Source organism: Filicampus tigris, chromosome 14, assembly GCF_054856515.1.
Source record: "Filicampus tigris isolate MCC_2025a chromosome 14, RoL_Ftig_1.0, whole genome shotgun sequence".
Lineage (NCBI taxonomy): Eukaryota > Metazoa > Chordata > Actinopteri > Syngnathiformes > Syngnathidae > Filicampus > Filicampus tigris.
In genome coordinates this window covers 2,603,420-2,612,500 of record NC_141230.1, presented here as the reverse complement: position 1 = coordinate 2,612,500, position 9,081 = coordinate 2,603,420, and positions in this window count along the sequence as shown.

Here is a 9,081-nt window from a genome sequence, read left to right as displayed (position 1 = left end):
TTTGCGTTGTTCACTCCTCAGAATTCTTTGACCGAACACCTTGTCACTGGGTCCAACCTGTTTTTAGCCACAGAATTGTCAAATGGAAATTCCAAATGCACCTAATTGGATATCCCCATTTCAAAGAATTCATTCTTATGCTTTTACATGCATTTATTCTAAAACATACTGATAATGGGCAACTCATCAGCCATCAGTTTGGCACCAACAAGAGATTATGGCTTTCTATCTTAGGTCTTTTCCAATACTTACAAAATATATATTTTTATTTTATTTTGATTGGGGCTTACACTATTTATAAAGTACATTTAGTAAGTTTTACTTGGCTTAAGTGTATTAAGGGTAGAGTCACTTTTTGAGACTACGAAATTCGGCAACCTTGCAGTTAGAATTTTCAAATGGTGGTCCACCTAAACATGATCAAAATGAATTAATATTTTTCAGGTAGTGTTTTCTATTTAAATGGAAACTTTTTAAACTAGGGGTAGGGAAGAACTTGACAAAAAGGGGTTTGATGAACCCTAATATTCATGAGTACAGCTTTTGCAGGGTAATTTGAGGGGACGGAGGGGGTTAATATGCGTGTATGTGTGTGCGTGCATGCATAATGTTCGAGAAATTACCGTTAATACCAAAGCAAAAAAATTGTGAAACAAAAGGTTCTGCAAACAGGTAGGGGAAAAACCTGAAAATCAGAGCTGGGCATTGCCTAACCGTCACAAAGTTCGGTCTGAGTCAGTCAAACAGCATCAAGAACAGAATTAACCGGTACCACGTCATCACACACAGGTGCCGCACATCTGACATGTAGTCAAATAAAGAAAAAAGAAAAGTGTTGTATACCTTTTTGTCTTACATACGCACTGATATGTGCCCAATTTTGGTTTTATTTCACCGATCACCACGCTGTGCGTGTGTGTGTCTGTTGTTTTTATTTGATATTTTTTTCCTTTATTTGTCTGCTTGTGCGGCACTTACGTGTGACGTGTACATTAAGTTCTTTATGCTGATTGGCTGTCACCGACAAGGGACGGACTGGGACCACGTAGGATGGCTAAATATGCAAACGGGAACTTTGTGACGGGTAGGCGATGCCCAGCTCTGCTGAAAACTATATGGTGCAAGGTAAAAGCAAACAAAAAGCACCACAACTAAAAGAGAGTATGGGGAAAACATGTGGCTTATAATGATAGAAAGAGGATTCAAAGAGGGTTGCCAGGAAGATGCCAAAATCCACGGAACAAGAAGCAGGGACACAAATTGGTCACCAATGAGTAAATCATGACCAGAAGCAAGACAGGATGCAATCGGCTCACACAAAAGAGCAAAAGGAACGATTTGGTCATCTTGGAAGACTGGGAGCTGATTACCAATAGCTCTCAGGTGCGTGTTTACTTGCTCTCTCGAACCAGCTCACTATGCCACCAAAAAACACAGGAAAGAGCCAACAGACCAAAAAAAAAAACAAACAAAAAATCAAAATTGTCCAAAACAACGTGGCCGTAGGGCAGCTACTTAAAAAAGACTACAAGTACCTGGAGGCTGATCACAAACCCAGCAGTTCACATCTGGTGGCCGTCTGGGACACTAAACATTTGCTTTGTGGTGCCAATTTGTAGGACAGTCAAGATTCCAAGCACATGAGGCTTGTTGAGTCCTCTGAGGCAGACAGCGATGATGCTGGACCCAATGGGATTGCAGGGGCTACGCGTAAGGTCTTGGCCAACATCTGGCCAAAATGGCAGCCATTAAATGTGCGATGGCGAAGCACGATTATGGCTGCACGTCGAGTGCCACTGACTGAACAAGGAAAGAAGAGAATGAAAAGATGCCGACAAAGATTAAATCATAACCAGGAGCAAGACAGGATGCATATGGAAATTGCCTCACTCAAAGAATCAAAAGAAACAATCTGGCGTCTTCCTGATGTGGGTGGTAGTTATCAGAGCTGATTACTAATAGCTCCTTGGTGCACACCTCCCTTCCCACCCACCTTCCTCACCCAGCTCACAACACCACCTAAATTACACACGAAAAACACAGGTTAGAGCCATCTGACAGAAAAAACACAATGAAACTCAGGACAGAACATGACATTGGGTCCAAGGAAGCCCCTTTGTTATTTTTTTTCTGTCACTCATTACTCAATATGTACTTTCATTGAATAGAGTCATTGCTCAACATAAAAAGTACAACAACAACAAAACAATGTGTGACCATATCCAACCAACCAGGTGACATGGAGCCTCCATCTTGTCAAGTACCAATGAGGATATCCAAGAATACACAAATCAAGGAGCAAGCACGGAAAGGTATGCAGAATTCCAGTGAATGCTCCACATCCATCCATCCATTATCTGTACCGCTTCTCCTCACAAGGGTCGCCACATACAAACTAGAATAAGCCGGTGTCCTCAGTCTCTACTTTTTTCCCATGCTTTGAACCCTGTTGCCTTTAATGTGGCATGGGTTATTTTTTAATTATTATTGAGGAGCTTCAAGCCGCCAATTGATGTGCCCATAGTCTCGTCACATCTGACCAATGAAATTACCGAACCTGTCCCAGTGGCCCAATGAAACTGTCAGTCTGCCCTCCTGAAGATTCTTCAGCCATTTGGGGTGAGAGTGCATAGACAGGTGGCCTGAGAAATGTGGAAGTGTGTGTGCGTAATGAAAATAAGCATCTTGAGTTGAGTTTAATGATCATAGGGAAGGAGTGCCATAAATACAGCCATCCCTGCAGTGTGGCCCCCCGTTTCTGTCACTTGTTTGACTATTGACTCTCACCATCGCTGGCAACAGATGGCAGGCACTATTGGCTATCCCCGGTGGACAGCATTCCTGGCCATGGAGTGATATTCCCTGTGTCTCTCAAAAAGGTAGCAAACAGTTTTCCAAAGGCTGCACTGCCATGGACTTAGTATGTGCACTGCTGCCTGGTGAAGCTTGTCGGCGAATCGGCGTCGTGTGACAAGTGAGACTCAGAAAGGTTCTGGTACGCCACTGTGTAACTAGTTGTGTCCAACATTGTTTAGGAGGAAGAATAAAGTGTCTACCGGTGTTTAAGGTAAATAAAGTTTTTTAAAATTCATCTGTGTGACCTCTGTCTTTGCAAATATCCCACGTTATAACGTGGAGACACACAACATTTTAATGTAGAGAACAAGTGTTACTTGTGTTAGTGTGTGTGTATGAGTGTGCTAACTGCATCAATGTGTGTGTTGTTTTGTACTAAGTTGGATGATGCTTCTGAGGGCGACTTGAACCGTAAAAAATAAGATGGCCATTCACCTCCGCACATTGAGTGATGTAATGTGTGAACACCCAGCAATTTGAGGCTCCCCATATAATTTGTTCCGTTGTATCCAGTTTTGGGGGTTGGTAACAAGTTACTGTAATATATTAAATGTTGGTAGTAATGAAGTAATATAACGAGTTAATCATTGTTTTTGTAACATTGTTACAGTTACTGCGTAAAATAAAGCATTACAATAGAGATAACATTTGATGCAACAAATTAAGACATGAACAAATAACAGCCCATTAACCCGTTTCAATATAGACTGTGAACTGAAATACTCACAAGGAGCAAATGTTCCTGCTTGTTAAAGGTTAGGTCGGTTACACAGACTCTCCAGGACTTCATATATTTTGGGTGATTCTTGCAGTCTAAAATGCCTGATTTTGCGGGCAATTTTCCTAAAAGTTGCAAAACAAGTTGCGATAAAAGTAGCATTTTTTTTTTTTTGCTCAAAACCTCGTTTACAATCAAGCACATTTTTTCTACAAATGTTAAGTGGATTTTTACAAAAGATGTTTGAAAAAGCAACAGTTATTTACAAATGTGTATATTCTTGATTGAAAAAGGATAATAGCACACATTTCCTCTCAACTTCAGGAGTTGAATCAAATATGAAGGCAACAGTCTTTTTCTCAATGTGGCTCCTCAATGCTTTTTCTTTCTGTTAGACTGCTGCTAAATATATTTTTTTAATCTGATGAGCCAGAATGGCTCCCCCATTGATGACTTTCTATCATGGGGATCTTCTCATAGATGGGTGGCCACAAACAGACAGTGGGATGATAATGGCTTGACAGATCTGACAAGAAAGTGAACTCTTCTAGCACTCTTAGACTTGTTTCCCCAACTGCATGCATTGATAAAATGTAATAACACATCATCAGCCTGTACTGTGCAATAACTACAGGTCGGCAATATCAAATTTTCCAAACAATTTGTGAATGTTGTTAGGAGCATGTAAAAACATGTAATAGTACATTTACAATCATTTTTAGTGTAATTATAATAAAGTATGATTTTGTACACAAGTAACATTTTGTACACACTGGAGTGATACTTCAGTTGATAATTTTGCACATATTTCAAATTTGACTGATGATTAAACACAAACACATTTAAAGGGAGCTTTAATAATTTATTTACATCGGCATATTGCCCAACTTTAGGCTTAACACATGTTATTCACATACACTTTTTATAGACCTAAACTTCTCACCTTAATTGGTCCGCCTGTATCGCCTCCATGAGTATTTGTAGAGAGTGCATGTTTCTTTCAAACTATTCATGTGTACTTGGAACAATGCAGTTGTGTAGTGCTTGTCGATGGATGACTTTTTTATAAATCTATTATTACACTCCATTTAGAACAAAATAGGTTACCCCTGTTTTCATGCAGGAGGTCCGGATATTGGTTTGCAACATACCATGTTTTTAGTTGTTAAATGCTTCGTGTTTTCTCTGCTCCACGTCTCTCTGCCGTCAACGTTCCTCATCGTCTGAAACAGGATGTTTTGTAGGGATTTTCTTGTTTGTGATATCAGCTCACTGTTAAATTATCGCAGAGGAGGCAAAAATTGTGTGCAATATAAAGTATTTAATCCAAAACAAAAGGCAAACAAGGTGCTGGGATAATACCAAACTAACAAAAATGTTGAAGACCCAAATAAACAACAGGGAACAAAACAACTAAACAAACAGTAGGACTAGACTGGATTGACCTTGACATCGAACAGTGACAAGAGAGGGCTTAGACAAGACAGGACAGAAAACAGATGAACCAACAAGGGCTGAAAGAAAGCTGGCAACTAAAGACAGAAAAGTTAACGATACAATGAGGAACACCTGGACAAGACACAGAGGATAGGAGGAAGCTGGTTGGTTAACACAAGGGACTGGGATAACAAGCACAGGTGGACTCAATAACTTAACGAGAGACAAAGGAACACAAGGAAAAGCATGAAACTATACTCAAAAACAAAACTCAAAACACAGACCATAACACTCACCCTCTATTTCCAGTAGGTCGCCCGTGGAGCCATTTCAGACTACATAACTCACAAACTTGCGTGAAATATTCATTTTTAAAATGTATTTGTTGCGGGAAAGTTGTGCTGTTTAAATAAAGTTGCGGGAAAATTTGATTTCGCAGGATTTTCTTGATTTTGCGTTAATAGTTAAGATCGCAACAAATTCTGGATTGACTGGTTAAATTCATTCATCATCGTTGAATATGTATTCTAAAAAAGACTCTATGGAACACGTTTATTAATTTCACACCATACAGGCTGAGAAATCGTCAAAGGACAGTTTGGAATGGACCTTGCCGTCACTGCTAAACTCCAGCTTTTTTGCCGAGTCTGATGCTAAAGAAGTAAGATAAGATAAGATAAGAAGGCCTTTATTGATCCCACAGTGGGGAAATTTTCAGCGTTACACCAGCAAAGATATAGGTCACACAGGGACGGTGGCATAATGTAGCCTTTAAAGTATAACATTAACGGCAAACATTCAAGCATTCAAGATCCATTCAGTTTCAGGAACTCATAGTCTGTGATTGGCTGGCAACCAATTTGGGGTGTCCCTTGCCTACTGCCCGTAGACTGCTGGGATAGGCTCCAGCACTCCCCGCGACCCTTGTGAGGATAAGCGATGTAGATAATGGATGGAACTCATGCTTCAGCACTTTCACTTGCTAAGGTGATGGCCTGATTCTTGCAGTCTGAAGTATAAAGACATAGTCTCTTGGTGTGAAGACATTTATAACTGTTTTGCGTTCAATTGCGCTATGCATTCATGCTGTCACACTCCATTTGTGCATTGACCTGCAACAAAGTATTTCTATGTTATTAGTACCCCATATTTCCTTGCTAGCTCAGACTATGCATTCGCTACACATGCACTTCAGAATGATGATACCGAAGATGTGCAAGTACTTTGCTACAGAGGTCACCATTTGATTCGTCCCAAAGGTAGTAGTAGCCTTTCTTTGATCTCCAGTGGAAAAAGGTAAAGTTATAGACCTGCAGTTTTGTTCTGTAATACAGGCTGCTGGCTTGGGTTTTTACTCACAATAGCACAGCTTGCAAGTATTGTTGTTGTTTTGTCTAAACAGACTTCTCTTCATTAGCAGAATCCTTGTCCCGGGATTTCTCTTGCCTTGCTTCATGCTTCTTGGTGACATGTGCGTCACATGCAGTCTTACTGATATTCCCATGTTTGAATGAAACACAAACATTACACTGATCTTTTCGTTGGCTAATTATGGTTTGGCAGTCTCGAGCTGAGACTCACTGACAGAACTTGGAGTTGCAGGGAGGACCCATAGCAGTTGCACCTATTTATTTGCCACCTTTGTTTTTGTATGACATTTCTTTGAGACGTTTCTGCTTGGATTAATTTTGCCTCCATCTTCTTGGACTACGGCGTTTATTTCTTTTCTTTTTGCATGCATTGTTTAAATGAACAGCCTCATCCGTATGCTCTTCTAAAGTTGTCAAAACCATAGTTAGGCTGTCTTCATTTTCAGGGGAAGAAAACTCATCACAGGCAGGGGTATAGTCTGGATCTTGAATGACATTAAGAACATCATCGTCATCATCTTTAACATCATCCATAGGAGCTGATTCTGTATCATTATCAACATGCTGCATTATGTATTTAATGACGATCTTATTGTCATCCTCAGTAGATGAGGATGGATTGGTGTCATTTATTGTCAAGTGCATCTCCTACCAAAATGGGGAAAAAAAATTAAACCCATCAAAACTGTGTGATAATTCTGAGAAATAATACCAGTCAAAGCATCTTATAATTACTCTTAACTGAAAGTCTCATTGCTTAAAAGCACAAAAGTAAAGAGGGTCCTTTGTGATTCATTTTTCTCTCTAGATTGTAGGCTACAAAACAAGGATTGAAATCTTTCTCAATTAGATGATGTACTGTGGAGAAAATTTGACAAAAACAACAACAATACTGTTTGTTCAAATATTGCTTGATAAGACATAAAAGAGTTAACAGAAAGCTTATCACTTGTAAAAGCCATAGATTCTGATTCTTTTCACTTTTTGTGCTTTTTAGCTTAATTCATGAGTTAAAATTTTAACTGAAAAGACTGAATAAAAAGATATTATACAATACTTATAGCCCAGGGTCAGGCAAAATGATCTGACACATTTGTAGGTTAAATAAAAGGCAAATAAAGTAAAGATACAAAAAAGTGTTTTTATTTTCGAAAAATACATATAATGCCATTTTCCATATAATGCTTTTTTTCGTTTCTTTTTCAGATGCTGCCATGAATTGGTCTGGTGAGCATCACGCTTTCATTGTGGAAACGTTTATCAAAACACACAAATCTGTAACTGCAACACAACGAGCGTTCCGTTTGCACTTAAATTTTGGTAGACATAATCCCGTACCAGGTCGAAGCACGATCTTGTTATGTGTTATGTGCAGCGCTGGGCACTTGACCCTTTTTTGCTGGTCAGACCCCAGCCCTCCGGCCACGAACTGGGTACCCTTCCGGCCTGGACCCACTGGCCTTATTCATCTCCTCCTTCTTTGTCTCCTTTTTCTTCTTCTTTATCTCATTCTTCTCCATTTTCCTTTTCTTCTCCTCTTTGTGCAGACCGAACATTTTTTTTAAGCTTTTAGCAGACCGAACGTGCCCAATACAAGTAGTACGCACAGTTGGTAGTGGCGCATTTGACGCGTTCTGAGGCAATTTTTGTCGTTTGCCCATTTCGCCAAGTAGGTTGAGACGCCTTTTGGACACCTCGCGGCCACGTCGCACACGCGAGGGCCGATTAGTGGGCCGAACTCAAATCCACCTCCGGCCTTGCTTAGTACAGTCCTTTTTAAAAACTTGTCACCCCCAAGCCCTCGCCCCAAAAATGTGTGTCCGGCTGGGACGGAGGGTCCGACCGGTCTGGCTCCGGCATGGACTGCCCAGCTCTGGTTTTGTGTTGTGTTGTGTTGTGCAGTGTGTGGACAATAATGGATCCCATTTGACTGATTACATTTTTAAAACATAATTTAGCAGACTGGTAGGGCTGTTTGATTTTGCCTAACAAGAAAATCCTGATAATTTTCTATCAAACCCGATTTTACGATTACGATTTCTTTGTAAAATAAAAGTAATTAAAAATGAAGTATTTTGAATGTCTTTTATTTAATCTTAATTTTTCTTTCTTTGAACTCAAAATACCAGTCAATTTAACTTAATACACACAGAACAATCCATTGGGATTAACAGCATTTTACTTCCACAATAAATTTCAGATCGGTTCTTAATCAAACCATTAATGAAAGAAGAAAGCGCATATACCATCTGAAACGAAATCATCAACATGAGAGAAGGTAGACAGTCAATTCCATAAACCAAACAGTCTGTCAGCAAGTCATTTTGCCAACCAGCTAGTGACTAGCCTTTCACCTTTCTCCCTAGTCTTACATAAACATAAATCAATGATTAGTTTAAAACTGTCGCTCAATAATACAATGCACTGTCAAGCTTAAGTACAGATGCATAGTCATGACCAGAGGTCCGTTGTAGAGGAGAAAAAAAGGGTTGTATTGTACATGCGGGGCACACACTATACTACAGATCTATATTCACTTGCCTGAGCAAATAGCAGAATCGCCGGTACCGCCGGTGTTGTTGTAGTTTTCCGGAAGCGGAAATGCAGAGGAAACTACGGTGGCTTAGATACACCAAAAATAAAAAAAATACAACGTGCCGATTTTAACGTTTTTAACATCGTTTTATCCAGAAAATTCGG